Genomic DNA, 20252 nt, shown 5'->3' on the forward strand with positions numbered 1-20252 from the left:
GTCTTTATGATAAACCATTTAGCATGGTGAAGTAGAAGGTAGCAGGTATGGCAGACGAGCCGTCGCCCCCAAAAGATTCCATTTAGTGGCTACATCACCTTGTGAAGTTACAAATTGTTTTTGTGCCCTGCAGCTAAACATAATGAAGATTCAAGGCGTGCCAGGGAACGCAGTGATGTGTGTCCACATACTCGCACAAGGAAGAGGACACGTGCACTCCAGGTACCAGGCATGCACATACACACTCTTGCACATACAAATGTTCACATGCCTTCTCCACCACCACCACCACCGCCACACACACACATCTATTTGCCTGGTGGACATTCATTAGGATGCAGAGTGGAGGGATAATGTGGTTTAAGCAATCAAGGAGCTGGCAGACCCGTTCCCCTGCTGAATTAAAGATAAATCCAAACACCTTGAGAGACCAGATTATAGGCCCATAAGTGGATTTGGCCCAAAGTAGCCAAACTTGTGTGTGCGCACAGTATGTGCATGTGTCTATGTGCACATGTTGGCATGTTTGCTCAAATGTGCATTATTAGACAGCATGCATGTGGATAAGTGGGGGAGGGATGTGAGTACATTTTTATGCATTACACAGGCAGGGACACATGCAGAAATGATCTGCTGTAAATGTGACACTAAGTTGATTACACAATCATGAAATTTTGACACCTTATTGAAAATGTTTTATCTAAACACATTTAGAGCAATTTAACAAGTCAAAATTAATGTTTGTCATGTAGTTGCTTTCACTTCCAAATATGGAATGGTCTGCAGAATTCAAGAGCGTATTGTGCCATTTCAGCGCTCTGCCACAGCCATTTTTTTACATCTACAAAACATTTAACTTAGAAGGAACATTCTCAGAAAAGTAGACATGTTTTTCGGGATTGAAAATTGGAGGGACAAGCTAATGTCAGGAAAGCTGGATTTTTCCCTGTGAGAAATCACATCTTGAACACATGTGATTTGAAATGCACCTGTTTGAGAATTGATTAAAGGGTAATCCAATTACCTGTACACCAGTCTTGCTCCATGCACACAGTTTGCACCCCTTACCCAATCAAATTTCTGTGGAACCTTTTGGTTCTGTGAAACTAAAACTAAACATGCATTGATGTTTAGGCTTACCTTTCAAGATACCAGCAGAAAAAAGATTCATTTTTGACTTTGTGTGAGCTTATTTTCATACTGTGCATTGAATTGATATGTTGAGGGTGTGCAGGTTGGTTTCTATCAGTAAGCATGGCAACCGGTTTGTTTTGTGGTTTATGTGCACACGTGTTTACTGCAGCACGCATGTTTTCTATTCAAAACTCATAAATTGAATGACTATGGGCTGTGACTGGTTTATGCTGTCGGTTCAGGGCTTCTGGACTGATGAATAGACCTTGGTGATCTCATTGTGTGTGAAATCTTGTGGTCGAGCATGGACAGGTTCTCCCTATACTACCCACCACTGCTCTGTATCAGATAACAACAACTGACATCGAGAAGCAGTGTTCTCCTGAATATACTAATAACCTTTCTTAAAAGCATCTTTCAAAACGTTTTCACAAAATACGAACTGTTATTCAGGCTAAGGTAATTGTGGCACATGCACAACTAAGTGCCATTCACATGTCTTAGGAACAGAGGAATTACTGGCTTGTAAATAATGTATAACTAGGACTGCCACTTGAAAGTTGGAGATTTGAATGATCAGTTGGAAACGCCTCAGTTGACTGAGATTGCTTCAAGTCAGCCAGCTGTTATCTGTTTTTTTTGTTTGTTTTTTTGTTTTTTTTTGCTAGTCATTGTGCTGTGCAGTGTATTCATGACATTTTGGTCCCCAGATTTTACTGCGGAGTGAGTTCTCTTGACTTTGACTCAGCTCTTTGGTACAAGCATTTGTGGATATGCAGACAGTGGCACAGAGGGAGATAGAGAATGCACTGTGAAGTGAAAAAGAAGGAAATGTACAGCTCACAGCGACATAATACAGTATAGCATGATAATATGATATCAAGTGTTGGCGAAAATGTTGTCGCAACTTGTTTACTATAATATATGAATGCTGCTGTCACACTGAAAGTCCCGCTCCATTTAAACTTTAAAACATGAATAATGGAATATTGCTATTGAACTGCAGAATCTGAATTGACTGGCATAATTCTAAATCAGGTACAGCCCTTTTTTATAAATGTGTAACATCTGTGAAACCGAAAAAGAGCTAACACGCTCGCTCGGAACACGGGTAGAGACTGCATTCCAACAACTCGAAAAGTGTCTACCACAAATGTAACGTATTCTGTATATATACCAATGTAGCTCTGCAATGTCCCTCAAAGTCTTAAAATGCTGAATTACAGATAATTGCACAACGGCACAACTTCAAGAAACATAGTAAAGGCACATATGAGCCAAGTTTATTTTATGTGAGGCCTTTTGAGTGGTTTGAAATTTGTGGACAGCTATTATATAATTCTAAGCACTCATTGCTATAGTGTTTCTGCTGCAGGAATTATATGCCCACTACTCTGAGTCTTTCTTGTATTTTCTGTTGACATTCTCTTATTTTCTTTCACAAAATGCACAACGAAACACACACAGCCAAATATCCAGTCACATATGCACCCCATGCTGGACAAGATGTTCAAGTGATTTCACAGCAGGGTAGAAAACAGTATTGCTTTCAGCAAACGGATGTCGTGTTACCTGCTGTTATTTTCTGTAATACTGTTCTTAAAAGAAAAAGAAATTGCGCATGCTTATTTGTATTCTAGTTACTCTGGAAACAAGCCTCATGTGCAGTGTTTAAACTTTAAAAGATATGTCAATCAAAATTTAACACCCCCAAGTTTTATAATATTAACACTGATGTTTTGTAAGGGAGAATGGGCCGCTGTTATGGAGTCAAAATAGGGGCAAAGAAAAAATATATTGATGAAAATGTATGAATGTGTAAAAACAAATTTAACAAAATGACACAATTAAAGAATGTGTGAGGAGATCTACAGCTGTGCATGAAATTTTTAAATAAATGGAAAATATTTGGTAGTAAATAACAAAAGATTGTACAAAAACATTTGCATTCACACATCAAGTTTGCAGTTACACATTAATGTGTTTGTGACAAAAAAAAAGTTCACACAGGACTCAATTGTCTGTGTAAACCCTAAGATTACAGCACACAAATCAAATACAAATCATACAAGTATCAATACTTTTGTCTTGCATTTTAAACTTCCCCCAAAAGTATAATAGCAAACCTGGTGTGCAACTGCAAACCTTTTTTTGAAACCTTAAACCTTTTGTGAAATCTTTTTTTATTTACTCACATTTTTTTCACAAATTCAAATATGTCATGCTCATCAATAGACCTCCTTTCTTTCAAAAAATAAGTTTATTACTTCACATAGTTTTTACACTTTCAAAAGTTTGTATTATTTCCACAAAATGCTTTCACAAATCCAGATACAGTCATACAAAGCTGCACAGTTTTGTCCCTATTTTGACTCCATACATTGTGAGCACTCTCACAATATATAGCTAGGATAATTCAGTTCAGTGTAGTTTGCAGATTGAGAAATTGTCAAGTTCCAGAAAAGACATGCAAACACACAAACACACACATTCTCGTAGTCTTTGAGTTGAACTGCTGAGAGTGAAGCAACCAGAGTCAAAAATGAAAAGTCACAGATGAAAAGTGGCTGTCTTACAATGATAGAATAAAATCTCCGAATGCACTATTCTACAGCTTGCATACACTGTTTCAAGTAGATTACTGTTCGTGATGCAAGCACTGAGCAATTTTTCTGAAAGAAAAAAAGAAAAAACATCAATTATTGGTACCTTGAGATAATGACTGTAATTAAATGTGACTGTGGTAAAGACATCTGGCTGCATAAATGTGCAGGGCTGTGTCTCACACTAGAGATTCTGTTAGACCTTGTTTCCCAAAATAGCGCGAATCCGTTCGCATTGAGTCATGTTTTTACTCTACCTACATGTGAATGCAAAAAATGTATCGGTTATTCAAATGTCTAGTGTGTAGGGGAATATATGGTCAAAAATAAAGTATTATATTATATTCATAAATATTTTTAATTAGTGTAAAATCACCTGAAAATAAGATTGGTTGTGCTTTTGTTACTGTTTATATCTACATATGAAACCGGTCCAGGTCGGACCAACCAAAAATTGGCTCTAGATAGGACCACAGGTGTTCTTGTGTCAGCCACCGAAGTTATCCTGTAAGCTTGGTACACAGGGGATGTTTCAGTTCGCTGCAGTCTGAAACCTCCCTGCTAGATGGCACTAAATCCTACACACTACAACTTTATCATATCATTAGATTAATATTCTGTGGAAACACTGCGCCCCAAGCCTGTTGGTGCAAGCCTTTCCTTGAGCTTGTTTTCAAGGACCTTTAGACCGTCTTTTTCCTGGGCCTCAGCTCCCCTCCATGATTTTCTCAGGAGGCATCACTCTCTGATCAGCTGTAGGATTTCCCTTTCTCATCTTCCCATTTGTTTGGGTGCGGGCTTCTTCGGGGGCATGTCTCCAAAGCGGCTTCTCCCTTCCTCGTGGATGAGGTCTCCAAAGATGTTCAATTTGAAGGTTGTGCTGCCTCTTAAAGGGGTTTGGAGGGTGTTGTAAAGGCTCTCATCAAAGTCAACAGGAGTAAATATAAATTTTAATTAATTTTCTTTTTTTTTAATTTAACAATTTTTAGCTGTGGGTTAATACACATATGCTGTCCTAAAGGGTAATCGGCATCAACACAGTGTATTTGGGAATAACTCAAAATAAACTATTTTTAGACAAAAATTGAGATCAGTGGCAGTTAGGAAAATTATATTTAGGTGTGTATATGCTCTCAGCTACACAGAGACAATTTGTTTGTATGATTGATTCATTGCTGGTTTTGATCTTTATTGTGGCATTTGTTGTCAATAAGAAAAATATATATCATCGCCAGCCTTGTTCCTTCAGTACAGTACTAGTCTAACTGCTCCAACCATGTCTAAAAACCCGATCTACATGTTTTGCACTTTAAATAAATGTATCATGCTAATCTGATTCTGTTGCATAGCATCTAGAGGTATATAATGGCAATTTTCTCAGCAATAGTCTCATTTTTGTACTTTAATTATATAATGTCTAATTACATAATATCTAAAAATACATGCTGTTTTGATGTCAAAATGCCACACATCACTTGGCACACACGACACTGACCACCACACAATTTTTCATACTAAAAACAGTTGGAGGCATGATTTTTCCCACCTGCCACATTGCATGTGAACGTGTGTGCTTTTGTGGGTTACTGTGTGTCCGTTTGAGCGTTTGTGTGCGTGTGTCTGCGTGGTAAAGAATTAAAGGGCTATCAGTCTTTATTTCTCTAAACTGGGGCAGGCCGCATTATGTAAAGTGCTGAATTATATATCAGATCTGCCTGCGTGTTGGTTTGGCCGAAGGGAGAGTGGTGAAAGGGAAACACAAAAACACTCTCGCTCCCTCACACATGCTTGCTATCTCTCCTAAAAAATATCTCCTTCTTTCTATCTATTACATACACCTATGTATAGTATATTGTCTAACCTCGAAGCACACACACACACACATGCTCTACGTTATCTCACGCAGGCACACTCAGGCTGACAGATGGGAGCACCAGATGATGAGCGCCACCAGATTTGTGTCTCGCGGTGGGAGCCATCGCTGACACCATTTAAGCTGAGAGAACACTCAGGCTTACATTAGCACCCTAAATGTCTGTGGTGTGTGTTTGTTTTCATGCATGTGTGTATAGGTGTGCAGCAAGTGTCTGAATAAGGCATAACAGTAGTTGAATGAGTGCATGTGTGTGTATTTTTTTGGCCTTACATCTTAACTCTTGGGCATATACCCACACACACAACGCATAGTCAACTTTGCAATGAAAAAGTGGGTTTGACATTCTCTGCTTGCTCAAGCTGCTTTCATCTTTGCAATGAAGAACAATGACCTATTAGCAAACCTCTCAAGCCCATATTGGGCTCACTAGGCCAGCTTTGCTTGCGCCATTTGCTCGTTCTCTGTTTCTGCCTCACCCCCTCTTTTCTTCTCCTCTCCGTCTTTCTCATTTTGCCTCTTCGCTCTCGCACTCCCTTAAGCCTCGAGTCTGAGCAGCCCAGCCTTTGAGACAGGCTGAACTTAACCAAACTAATCTTTAGAAGAAGAAGAGGAGCAACCGCCTTCCTCCTCTTCTTCTTCTCCTCTTGAGACACTGCTGACATTTCAGGATGAGAAAGTGTGTCATATCAGAGGGTGGGGGAGGAGAAGAGTCGAGCAGAGAGTTGACTCAACTCGGAGAGCAAAATATTCCGCAGGGACCCGGCTTCAACATCGTAGCCTGGCAGCGCTCAATGAACTCTCATAGACAAATAATGACCTCTTACTCTCTGATGATATCCCATCGAGCACCAATGGGGGTTTCGAGTCACCAGCCACAGCAACCGTTGCAAAGTGGCATGAGACCTTACAAGTGCTTCGACACAGTTCTCTTCACCAATAATGGATTTCTCTCTTTTTCTTTGAATTGATATCTACATTTGACCAGGGCCACTGCAGATCACTGTTTTTAGGCCAGATACTGTAGTACATGTGGGGGTAAATGTCACGCACCACACAAGCCCGATTGCAACTCTAAAACTTAAGAAAAAAAACTATATATATATATATATATATATATATATATATATATATATATTTTTTTTTTTTTTTTTTTTTTTTTTTTTTACTGTTCTCTGCTTGATACACAAAAATTACACTTTTTTATTATATTTGTAATAAAAAATATAATTATAAATTATAGTTGTAATATAATTAGTATAATAACTGTTATTAGAATTTAAGGTTAAGGTGTAATTAACCTAATATATTTTTTTTTTGATCAAATTGGCTTGATTTCTTACAAAAACAAAGAAAGAAGTAATAACTTGTGAGTTACAAGAACATTGTTTCAAGAACAAGTTTAGAATTAAATGAACAAATAAAACAAATAACAAATAACTTAGATAAAATAATTAATATTATTTTTGTTTGTAAATAGTTTTGGCAATGTTCCAAATTTGTTGTAAGTTTAGTTTTCATTTTAACTAAAATGTTCCCTCTTAAAATGGGCCGGGGGTATGTTTTGAAAATGTCTGAAAAAATGGATTTGGGCGTTTACCCACATATTAGGGATATTTTAAAGTCAGTTCCTTTTCCTATAACAACATAATAACTCTTCATATACTGACAAAAAATGTAGATACTGTGTTAAGCAATTTGGCTTGCAACTTAACAGTTTTGGCATGGCAACTTCTCACAGCTGTTTTACCCTGCTCAACCTGCTCAGCACCCAAACGGCAGACAGACGTAGGTTGGAACTAGCTGGCAAACCTAATTCAGTATTTAGCAGCTAAACAGACATATTTCCTTCAGGAGTTGGTGGAGACCAAAAACAGAGCTAGAATAGAATCAGTCGTTCAGTTACATTTGCCAGGTTGTGAGAAACATTTCTCCAAATTCAAAGGCAAAAGTGTGAACACCTGTTCCAAATGGCCACTCTTGCTGAAGAGCCTGTTGTCATAAAGAGGGATGAAACATAATTAATCATACAAATGTGGATATGGATCTCTCACTGAAGGCATTCAGCAGATGCACCTGTTGTATTCTTGGCAGTGCAAACAGAAATAAAACGCAGGTGTATATTGACTCCAGCAGCATAATCAATGAGGTTTTTTTTATATATCCTTGCTGAGCTATGATTGGATTCATATCCCTTCTTCCTGGATCAAACTGTCTGAATTACTTTCTAAACACTCACTTTAATGCTCTGCATGAATTGTTTCTTGTACTTTGGGGTGTAACAGAGTGCTAAGGTTAACAGTCTCTCAAGCTTGTATTGTTCACATTCTAAGGATAATATCGCCCGCAATAGCCCCATAAAGTAAATCATAATATTGAATGGAACGCTGCCCTTCTCTGCAACTCTGAATGGTAAATGGAAGTTTGTTGGGCATGTCCAACAGTTTAGGGAAACCTTTTGCTATTGTTCGTGCACAATTTCATTTGTGCAAACTGTCAGTCCACACCTCTTTCTCTCACTCTCTCTTACCTCGCCTTGCAAGCACACATGCTTGCTTGCTTCTGTAATGGCCCTCCAAAGGGCCTTTGCCGTGTGTCTCGGCAACAGTTGTGATTTATGCCCCGGTGGAAGCCATCCCTCTATGGACTGTATCGGACTATGAATGTCAGTTCCAAGCTGTGCCAGCTCCCATCCATCAGCGGAAAAACAATCTGACAATAGGCCTTAGTTCAACCACAGGTTCTCACTCACCAGCCCTAAAAATCTCTTCCACCCCTGCACAAAATAATGTCAAGCATAACTTCATATAGAGTACTGAAGAACTTGAAAATAAGAAGTTTGAATCCAAAAGTAATCATGTATATTAATGAATCTAACTAATTACTAAAATCACATCTTATTTAAGTATTAAACCCAGAACACACTGCACTTTCCAGATGTTGAATCAAGTGAAACAGCATTAGAATCAAGGAATGATCTCATCCATTTGCCAAAATGTTCATTTGACTTAATATGAATACTTGTACACTGTCAGTGCCAGACTAGTAGACAATAACATTGTAATGAATTCCAAAATCTGAGCATGTAGTGTTAAAAAACCTCAGTATAGAATAATTATAAATGGCTTTGAACTGCATGTCCACTTAATGCCATGCCTCCTCATCCGAAAAGAAATATTCATCTAAATAAGTCCCCTGCACCTGCCCACTTCGGCATCACAACTAATGGCCTGCTCAGTGAAGCTATTATTAATGTTGTTTCGGAAGATGAAACACCAAGAATCCTCAAAAAAAATCCCAGGATTATTCACAAACCTCAACTTGAATATAGTTTGGTGGTGATTTTTAATGTTGACACTGGAATTTAGTGCCTGCTTGTTTATACCTGTTAAACTGCTGTGTCTAATTTAGTGTAAAGGGCAGGCCTGTTCTATGACTGGTGTAATTAATGTCTTATGAACCAATTATTAACTGCAACCTTCAGTATTTGCTGTGTTTTCTTGCTGGCCCTACAGAGCTGATAATACTGTGCAGTGATTAATAATCAAACAGTGGAGTGATCTTACTTAATAAACCTCATAACTCTCTATGTTCTTCCTTCCTGCTTTAAGATCTCAGCAGCAGCTCTCTTTGATATCTAGAAAGAGAGATAGAGGCTCTTTTCTTCTCTTCTTTTTAAAAGAAGTCGTCACTTTTGATCTCTAAATCTAAACTCAAAATTAATTTCATTATCTATCGGCAGTTGCACATAACCTTTTTCTAATTTCTTTTCTTTTTCTGTGATTAAACAGTCTATAAGGTGGCAGTACAGGTTAGGCATGAGTTTATCATAGAACTTGCAATCAGTTTGGAGATTTGCTCACGAAGAGATGTCTGCCCCGGAGCCTTGAACTGATGCTATTTCTAACATTCTATAAAAAGAAATATCTCACATCATTTGAGATAATTCTGCTTCAATTTACTTTGCATGAAATAATTCCCACAGGCCCAAAGTTTTATTCCCTAGGGCCGCAGTCTGTCCTAAGGCATCTCAAACTTTTTCAAGCGGGTTTTTTTCCATACAGGACTGCCACCATAATATCCCATAATCCTGTGTTGCGCTTAACAGTTTAGTAAAAGTAAACCCATTTTGGAATTGTGTATACAAATCTGCAACAGACGGCAAAGCTGAAGCAACAGCAATTACATACCGTACCGTGCCCAAATGTGAAAACACTAGGACAAAGAGGAGACAAAAAAGGTTATCATAAAGACCTTCAAACTTCCCAACACCTAAAAAGTAAGTATAAATCTCCCACCACATATTAAATCTTTCATAGAGAATAGTTTGGAGCCTATGTGTTTACTGCATGGTGGCAGTAATTATTTGTAACAACACCTTATGTGAACTTCCACTCTTGCTAATTAGCTGCTGTGTCTGGTTGGACTGAACTCTGCTCTCTTTCATCAGGGCTCTGGTGATGGTACTCAATAACCTCTGGCCAATCTCAAAGTTGTTGTTTTTATGTAAGGTTTAAAAAAAGCTGTATTTTCACAGCTTCTCAGCTTTCGCCCACAACAACATTCTAAACATATTCCACCGGGTCTCATGCACTATAGCACACCGAGTCAGCTCTCCCCAAGATGACGTGATTTATTGGTGTCTTTTGACTTGCAGAATCATGCAATTTTAATTTTTTGGATCACTCAGCTGCCTTTACACGGTCACCTGGAGTGCCTTAAACATACGATCAATATTCAGGGTCAGATTTTGCCTTGGTTTGCATTTTAACTGCAAGACGGATCAGTTGCAATTATGATCGATCACTTTTCTTCTTTCTTTTGCACCCGTCTCCTGTGGTGTACCACAAGGTTTTATTTTAGGCCCTATTTTATTTTAATTTGATAAGCTCTTTCTTGGACAACACAGCATCCCTTATTGCTGCATAACCCGTCTGCATATGTACATGTACGTCTTCTTAAAGTTAGGTGAACTAGGTTAGATTAACTTTCATATGGTTTTCCTAGATGACATCAAGTAGTTAAATGTTTTTCCCAGTGAAACTGCTCAAATTCCAACTTTGGGGTAACCAAAATATCTGGCCTTTGTCCTCAAGTATTCAACACTTATACTTAAATGACAGAATAGGTTGATTTCCACTAACTTCCAAAACAGCATATATGACTGTCCCCAAAATTACCTATATTACTGTCCCTCATAGTTGCTATAAAAAAATTTGGTTAGCTTTAGGAAACAAACGTAGGTGATTAGATTTAAAGGAAAAAAATCATGGATCATGAAATCATTGACTTCAAATAAGTACTTCAGTAACTAACGTAGCATCATGAATGTTATCATGACATACATGTGACAAACGTCATTTACATCACTAGCCGAGTATGCTACATACAAGCATACTACGCTGCCTTGTTATTGAACCCTCTTTGATTTTGGCATACAAGCATCAGTCTCCTGGATGAAAGTCATGTGCTTGTTTCACCTATTCACCAACTCTCCTGCCCATAGTGACTTCTTATATCTTTTTTAAAACTTTACATGGACTTTGTCACTGTTAATACTATATCAAAACATTCTCTCCTCTGCTCCAAGAATGTAGATGCCATTTTTGATTATGCAAGTGTTTGTCAGGTATATTGTGCTCAGAGTAGTATCTTTTCTTGAGTTAGGGCTACTGCAGAATTGTTCCTCTCATGTAGGAACCTAAAAATGTGTTATGCTTGTATCCAACAGTTCCTAAAAACTGACAGGTCCTCTCCATCTATTGATATCTATAAAAACTATCTTAAGATCTATCTTTTCTAGTCTGAGTCTGTCTATATGTTAGGAGTCCGTACTTTTGAACATTCAATACATATCATTAAATATGTTGTTTTGTTATACTTTTTTAGACATTCCTATTTTTGTATTAAGCCATTCAGTATCATTTTATGATCTTTACTTTTTTTTAAAAGTTTGGAGTAGCTCCCTGCACATGTGGAAAGGAACATGAAGATAGTGAGAAGGTGTGAAACCCACTGGCATTTTCCCCATTTAGTTCCACCTCTCTTTGTGTATTTATTAAAACCACCCACCTCTCTATCTCTCCTGCTCCTCTATCTTATAGTGCATTAAATTCTCCCTGAGGCTGAGAGTACAAATATGGTCTGTCAAGGGAGCTAGCAGAGTGTCGATCATACCCAATTTCTGTCCGTCTTTTTTCTGTCTCACCCCCTCTCCCTCTCTATCTCATACTCAGCGACCAACATGTTGTGCATCACATCATAACTCAAACAGATGTCGGTAAAAACGTTTTCCAAAAATTCACCCACTAAAAGACGATTATGTGAATTACTGAAAAAATGCCAGAAGTGGAACTGTGTCAACTGGCTGAGTTGTAAGACCAATAACAAATTTGACTGTCCATTCATTTTGATCACATGGTAAATACAAGAACAGCAATCAGTATAATCACAGCTCATTGTTTAATATGATATGCAAAGTTCGATAAACAGAATCTTAAATTTTAAATAACAATTTTGTGTAATTTTTGTTACTATCAGCTTTAAATTGCATGTTTGTCTCCCCGTGGATGTCGGATCCATACTTAACCCTTTATATATTTATATTCCTCAGACAAAAAAATATATTTTGACTCCAACTAACCATAACTTGTCATCTTTTGACATGATTTTGCTGGATGAAAGAGTAAAGTTTAGATCCCACCAGCCTTAAAAACTGTGTATTAACACATATAAAGATACAATTACAAAATATATACATGAAAAAGGTGATTCTGTTATGTCAAACATATAAGGCCCACCTGAATGAGAGTATTGTCAGCTCTTGCTCTCAGACCAACCATTTCTCACCCTGTGTCTCCGAAATATCAAAAATCCAAACCAGTGAGAGGTAATCAGGCCTCACTTAGAGGCAACATTGTTCGAAATTGCACCCTGGCTATATAGCTGTATACAAGCCAGTTCTGTGATACTTTTACAGCCCTTTTGTTGCCCTCGGTGCATCTGTGTAAACAGCTTAAATCCAGCATTTTCTAAATCCTGCATTAATTTTTGGAACCACAAATAGACTCTCTAAGGGAAGGATTTGCTGATGGGTAAATATAATCTCAATTTAAATCTGAACTCTGTATTCCCCTGCACTGCTGTAATAGAGAAAATAAAAAGTCAAGTCGATGACGTTGTTGGCTTTAGACTAGCTGGAATTTTAAAAAATATATATATAAAATAAAAAACACCTTTTGAATTTTTTTATTTATTTATTTATTTTTTCATTGATGAGTACAATTACAATTTACATATATTGCTGGTGGTATCGTGATACTGTCACCATTATAATTAACAATTATAACAACAATTATCATTACAGTACACAGATGACCCCACTGAGGGAATGATTAATAACTCATCTCGCCTGTTCATGCATTATCTGTACATTTGGCGACATGCAATTTACCACCTCCCTTTTCATCATATATATATATATATATATATATATATATATATATATATATATATATATATATATATATATATATATATATATATATATATATATATATATATATATATATATATATATATATTAGATGTAAATACCATGCACAATTACTGATAAAAAGACAATCCATTTAGCATCACAATGTGGCATTCATGTAGAAAGTTCAAGCAATCATATATAGCCTTTTTGCTTCCTGATATGACTCTGTGTAAGTCCACAGATCCCACACCTTACACTCAAGCAGAGTCTTCTTTGTGTATGACTCTGGTGACCTCGTCCTCCTCACCTGAATTGCCTCTTCAGTGCGTGTTTGTGTGTGAGAGACATGGCATCACTGTGAGTGACACACACCTCCAGCTTTATTCATTCCCACTTCAACTGTCCAAACAGGGACAGCTGGGGAGGGAAGACGTTGCACGGAAACAAACTTTTCAGGGGCTGGATGACACTGACTTTGCTTTTGTTGGCATCAGAGCCATCAAAATAAATACTGTGGTTTTGTAACCTTTTATTCCAAGCGAATCAATCACTACTGCTAACATGGTGATGGTAGGGGGTTATTTTGTTTATCTTGTTCACTATCTTTGTGTAGTGTGCTAGTATGCAAGTATGTGCTTATTGGTACCGAAGCACAGTTGACTAATGGGAATGTAGTTTTACAAGTATTTGGTTGTGAAGAAAAGTATTGAAATTTCAATCAAATGATGGCACTAGATGGTAGTTAAGGAATTGCCAACACAAATGCATTTCAACCATAGGAGTACATGACCGAATGCCAACTTCCATCGCAAATCGTACAGTAATTGTTCTAGACATTTAAAACTGTCAACTGTACAGTGGTGCTAGAGCAAAAGGTTGGGGGATCACCAAGGCCAATATAATTCCTCCTCTGGGGACCATGACTGTCTGTAGCTTATCTTACAATATTCACTATGAAGTAGCCACCTTTGAAAGTGCTTTTATTTAAGAGAATATTTCATACCAGGGCTTATGTGAATTGGTAACTGGTTTGTATATAATCACTTGAGGGTAGCCGCAATTATTGTTTCTCCTACAACAATTAAGGTGATTTTAACTAACTCTCTGTGAGCACTAATATGTTTTAAAATTGTGTCTGGAATTCATGCTTTATTCATATAACTTTAATGTGATTGCTTGCGGAAATCTTAAAGGTTTGAACGTTTTAAAGCCCAGTCAACTGCTGAGCCAGGCTCAAGATGATTAATCAAAGGCTTTCATCCAAATTAAACTCTAGCATCATCAATAATTAAAGATTAGCTTAACAGAGGATAAATGATCCAATAAAAACAGACAAATATACTAATACAACATATACTATGTCTAAGAATGTTATTATTAAGGTTAGAAAAATATTTTTAATGTAGAAATGTGATTCCAACATAACCATAACCACGCTTAGAAATCCTGGACTCAAAATTTAAATAAATAAATAAATTAAAAAAAGAGTTAAACAACTGCACATTTAAATTGAGAGGTTGCTAGTTTTAAATCAGAGATTTGACACTGTAGTTGGCAAAAAGACTGAAATGTCCATGGGTAACTCACTCTCTTATATAAAAAACACAAAAAAAATAGACCAAGCTCGAAAACCATCTCTGCAGGTCATGAGACGTTCCTACCTAAATCTCAGGTACCAAAACTCGGCACAGATAGGTTGCTCTATATCATAAAAAATGATCTTGTTACACTCTGTTTCTGCCTTAAGTCTGTCATTTGTCCACTGTTTCTGATTTCCATGGGAAAAGGGGATTTTATTTTCCCTTACCAATCACCAGAGACCAACATATCCACCTGAATCTAACCTTTAAGGCCATCTGATGTGTAGACATGCCAATACAGTTGTTTTTGAAGAAAGGAGCAAAGCAAAGTAAAACAAACCAGTGAAGACATGTCTATTTATAATAGCCTTGATAGCAGCGTCTATCTTGTCTTTTCCACTCACCAATGTTGTTATTACTCCTTATTGGTTTCCACTTGACAGGGCTTGACAACAGCTTAAAAATGGTCCCGCTTATGGTACTAATTGGCTAAGCGTTAGTATCCTTGTAGCACTCGTTGTTAGTTTTTATTTCAACCGAGAAATTGTCATGTCACTATGCCGGATGAATAAGTTAACTCTATTGAGTGAGTGGTTTCCGAGGTCTGGACCCAGGCAGGTTAATTAGTAATCTGTGGTACCGACACAGTTCAGTCAGTAACCTTGAATCTATGGAGCACTGTACCCAACCTGTATCATAGCTGCAGTGTGTGACAAAGGCAGAAAAAGTGCATCTGTATGTGTGCAGACCACTGTTTTTCTACTCTTTTCAGTGTCAACTAAGGAGAATGTTACTTGCCCAAAATATACACTAGCTGCCATTTCTTTCAGGAACCAGAAATCTGCTCTTTATCAGCATGAGGACAAGAGCTGGATGACAAAGCATAGATCAAACAAAGAGATTAGCAATGACTGAGAGCGCACGCCAACCACGTCCACCATTCACCTTTAGAAAATGTGTTTGCATCTTGATTCTTACAAAGGAGTGTGTGTCTGAGTGTGTGCACAGTGTGTCCCTCAGTGGCAGAGGAGGGATTTCTTGAGGAGTAAGTTCAGCAGTCAAGGACACTTAAAGGCAAGCAAACAGCTATGCATTAATATAACCTAAACACACAAACACTTGCGGAAAAACATGAAGGGCATGCATGTCTTCTGAATGATGACTTCTTCTCATAAAAAAGTTGTGCATCCAAGTTAACTGTAAACACAATACCAACATACATTAAAATACAAAGCTACCATCCTTTCTTCTGAAAATCATAACAAGCTTTAGAAATAGCACTGCATTATGAACACTGAATTTCTTTGTTGGTTTCAGTTCCTTATGTAACACTTTTATTTCAGTTTGCAATGTTCCCAAAAACTGGCTAACCCAGAAGAAAAAAAATATCAGTGGTCATGGGCAATTGCTGCTGCCTTATTATTCCTTATTAGTCCTTTTAGAGCTGTGCATATTTGACACAATACTTGGAAAAATTCAAAAGACATTATGGTAAATTGGAAGCAAAAGATGCATTAGCGTCTACAGAGCTCTTTTTGCACTCGACCACAGCTTAGAATGCTGCACCAGCTGCTGATATTGTAACTGATGCAGAGTGTGACACAGTTGCCCACACGCTGGTTGATTTGTTTAAATCTGTTGCATGTAGAACTAAATTTCAGCCTCTGCAGTGGTGTTTCTTTAAGAATGAATGACATGTGCCGGCTCCATTTGTTTTAGCATATTGATTGAATCCAAGACTTTGTGGGGGAACAAAAACAAATTCATCCATTCCTGAGGCACTCTGAGTTGATGGTGCCAGTTTAGTTGATGTTCCCAATTATATTTGAAAACTGAACATTGCTGTAAATTGCTTTTGGTTCTGTATATGCCTAATACATCTGGGAATGAGACCAATCAAAGCAACAGTTCACCCTAATTAAATCAAAAATACATATTTCCCTTTCAACTGTAACGCTATTTATCATTCCAAATTATTTTTGTTCTGAGTTGTCAAGCGTGGAAGGTATTGGTCATATAGATATCTGTGTTCTATCTAATATAATGGAACTAGATGGTACTCAGTTTGTGATGCACCAAAATTGAAAATCATAAATTATGACACAGTTACTCAAGATAACCCATGGATCGTGTTTTGAGCAGTTTCCTGTAGGACCTATTTTGTTGCTACCGAACTACAAGCCCAGCTAGAAGTGAGCATCGACTGATAGCTCACCTACAACAACATTTAATACACATTTTCATGAATGCTGTGTGACTTTACAATGTTGTCAAATCAACACATCTTTAGCACAAATTTTACCTTCTAAAACGGGTAAAATCTTTCATCATTGTAAAGCTGCGTGCACTATAGAGATTTGCTCACCCCCTTTCTCTCTCTCTCTCTCTCTCTCTGATTATAATGAAGCTGCTGTTGCAGGAGTGCAAGCTCAGCACCTGCTAGGACGGAGTCACACACGCACAGTGACAGGGCTAACTGTTGGCTTCACACTGCTAATGTTACCCAGCAGTTATTAACAGCTTTAGCAACAGAGTTGAGCGGTTTTAGTGTCCGTGTGAAATTGACAGCTCGGTGACTGATGTTTACTGGTGCTGTGGGGCCTCAGCTCAAGCAACAAAATATGAAGCATAGGGATGAGGTCACGTGCTTTGTTGTGCTAGCCTGTGCTAACAGGGAAGAGGAGAGAGTTGGATATCTCCAACCTTAGCAACTCACACCAAAACGATCTAGATTGATAATGGAACTACAGGTTAGAGGAAAAAATATGTTTTTCTGATTTTGTGGGTGGACTGCACCTTTAGGCTGTCTTTGTGAGTGGCTTGGGTAAGGCTGCTATGTCCCTGAGTTGTCTAGAATACCCCAGCTGCAAAACACCAAAGAGCTGACAGGAGTTGCTGATGGGCCAGTATTGCACGTCCTATGTTTGTATGGTTCTCTTCAAAAGAGGGCCCTGTTCGGTCAAGATATTCAAGGGAATGGATCATTAGCAAGTCATTATCTTAAGCTAAAAATGTGGCAAATGACCCCTTTGTCACTTTACAGAGTTTTCATTGTCTTCAGATTGCAACAAGCATTACGGTTCCACACACTGATATAATCGAATCTCTTTATTTCTCATTGAAACATCAGATGAGACGACACTCTACATAATGAGCTGCTAAAATGACTGAAAAACTAAACAGATCAGTAAATTCATTTTTATTCACTCCAGTAAGTAAAAACTCACCGCTCCATGGCACCAAATCACAGAATCAAGCCGTCCTCCCTCACTGCAGTTTGCTTGGAAAGTTGTGCAGCGCGCTTTGTTATGCAGAGACACATTTCATATGTCTGCCCCCGGGGGCAGACAGCAAAAGAGCACGTACAGAGGAATCAAAAGAGGAGACATGCAGGCTCTGAATCAGAAACAGCAGTCACCTTCAAACTGATACCTTTAGCTTTACAAACTCACCATCTCTCTATGCACACAAACAAGTAAGGGTACATCCTGGAACAGCATGGGCACCAGCATTTAAAATGTTTAACCAGATGTGGCTGTTGTAAATACACTTCCTGCTGAGTTGCTACCAGCTCCAGCATTGCAGCACAAAAGCTGGATCTCTACCTTTTACAGAAAAGAAAAGATTATTTATACAGGGATCAATATGATATTTGATTATTTTCCTGCTTCTATAATTCTAGAAAGCCTTTTATTGCCATCCTACGCATACTAGCAATTCCACTGAACGTGCATGCTTGTCTAAAGTGCTTTTGAATTGGAAAAATTAGTGAAAATCCATACTGTTTGACCTTGAAACATATTAAGAAAGTATTTAATGCTGCCTTCATATGCTTTTCTTCCATATCTAAAAGTCATAACTGCAGCATGTCATGCATTCAGATGAGTTTGGTTGTAAATAATGCCCAAGTCTGTGACTAAAGTAGTATATTGTGGCTGTTTAATGAAGCCCCGCAGATGTAGTGTGTGCTTCAGCCACAGGAAGAGTAGAACATGCACCTCAGGCATGAAATTAATGTTTAAATTAATTTATTGATAAAATGATTTATGATGATAAAATGAATGACGGCTACAAGTCAGAGAGAAAATAAGACAGTATTAGTGTTCATTCCATAGAACATGTTACTAAAGAAATTTTACTCACTTCTCTTCACTGGGGGTGTAACACACAAACTTTGTCATGATACAAAAGATTCTTAAGACAATTAACTGTATCATTGTTGTCATTTAAAAGCACCAATATACCTTATAATAGTCTAGAAAATGAAATGTATTTCTATAGCATTAAGATCAGATAAATTAAGTAACTAAGTAACAAAAACATGGCGCTATTGTTGCATATTGTGCCGTTGAGCCCCCTTAATCACCGCAGGGAAAATTCCTTCACTGAGACAGCCCCAACACTAACAAAGACCTAGAAAACCTAGTAGAATAATGGCCTTTGGAAAGCAACAGAGCCACTTTTTACCTGGTGATTTATTGTAACAGATGATAATAAATGTCCGTAGCATTTTCAAGCTATTTGCCCACTCTGCCATAAAATATTACCTATCAAATAGAAGATGACTAGCATTTAATATGAATGTACTATGATGCTGCATATTAAGTAGACTTGCTTCTTTCATAGCATTCCCAAGAGTGATGTGATGTAAAACATATTGGTCCCATATTCCCATCACGACCCTCAGGCAAGTTGTGCAGACTTTGTGAATAGCAAAGTGCCATTGCTTCAGTGTGACAAGACAATATAACGGATACCCTTTGTGGTTTAAAATACTATGTACTTAATTTAAACTATGTGCACTTTTCCTCCAATGATGCGCTGTGGCTGTAGCAGCAATTTTGTTACTTGTAACTGTTGTAGTTTTTATTGGCTGTATTTGTAGCTTTAAGCAATGAAATTACATAAATTCCTTTTCCCCATAGGGGCAGTAATGTTGCATAGTTATTTGTTACTAATGGGCCTTTTTAAACAATTCTGACTCTAGAAACTAAATGAATAATGGTTGCCACAATCCCCCAAGAAAAGAAAAAAATGCTGCAAAGTCTCAATTGTGAAACAAGTAAATTCCCATTGCAGTTTAAGTGAACACTTTAAAGGTGTTATATCTAACTCTGGAGAAAGATAGTGAACTGAGTCTCATTGCCAAGTCATCATATACCAAAACCAACGAGCAACCCTTTTGATATTTGATACTGATATTGTTACATACTTGTCTTGCCAAGTTCAATATTATCTTTGCAAAAATGATCCCTGTTTTCAGATCAAATCTGACCCGAATTAAGTTAAGATAACTCATACATAACCTAACTAGACCCTTAACCTCAGACCTTTTATGAACTACTTTGAGATGGCAATAGTTGATTGTTGGAGCTCCTTCACTCTGCCTTGACCCTAGGCCTCCTTTCTGATCTTAACCTGTTCAGGCTGTTGTCTTGCATTGGTCATATGTGTAGCAACAAAAGAGAATGCCTCACAATTGGTTTATGACTGACATAATCATTAATAAGTAATTTGTGAATAACATGCATAATCATATCTTCCTCTCTTTGATTGTTTAGTTAGTTGGTTGACTAATTATTATT

The sequence above is a fragment of the Plectropomus leopardus genome, chromosome 24, assembly GCF_008729295.1.
Source record: "Plectropomus leopardus isolate mb chromosome 24, YSFRI_Pleo_2.0, whole genome shotgun sequence".
Taxonomy (NCBI): domain Eukaryota; kingdom Metazoa; phylum Chordata; class Actinopteri; order Perciformes; family Serranidae; genus Plectropomus; species Plectropomus leopardus.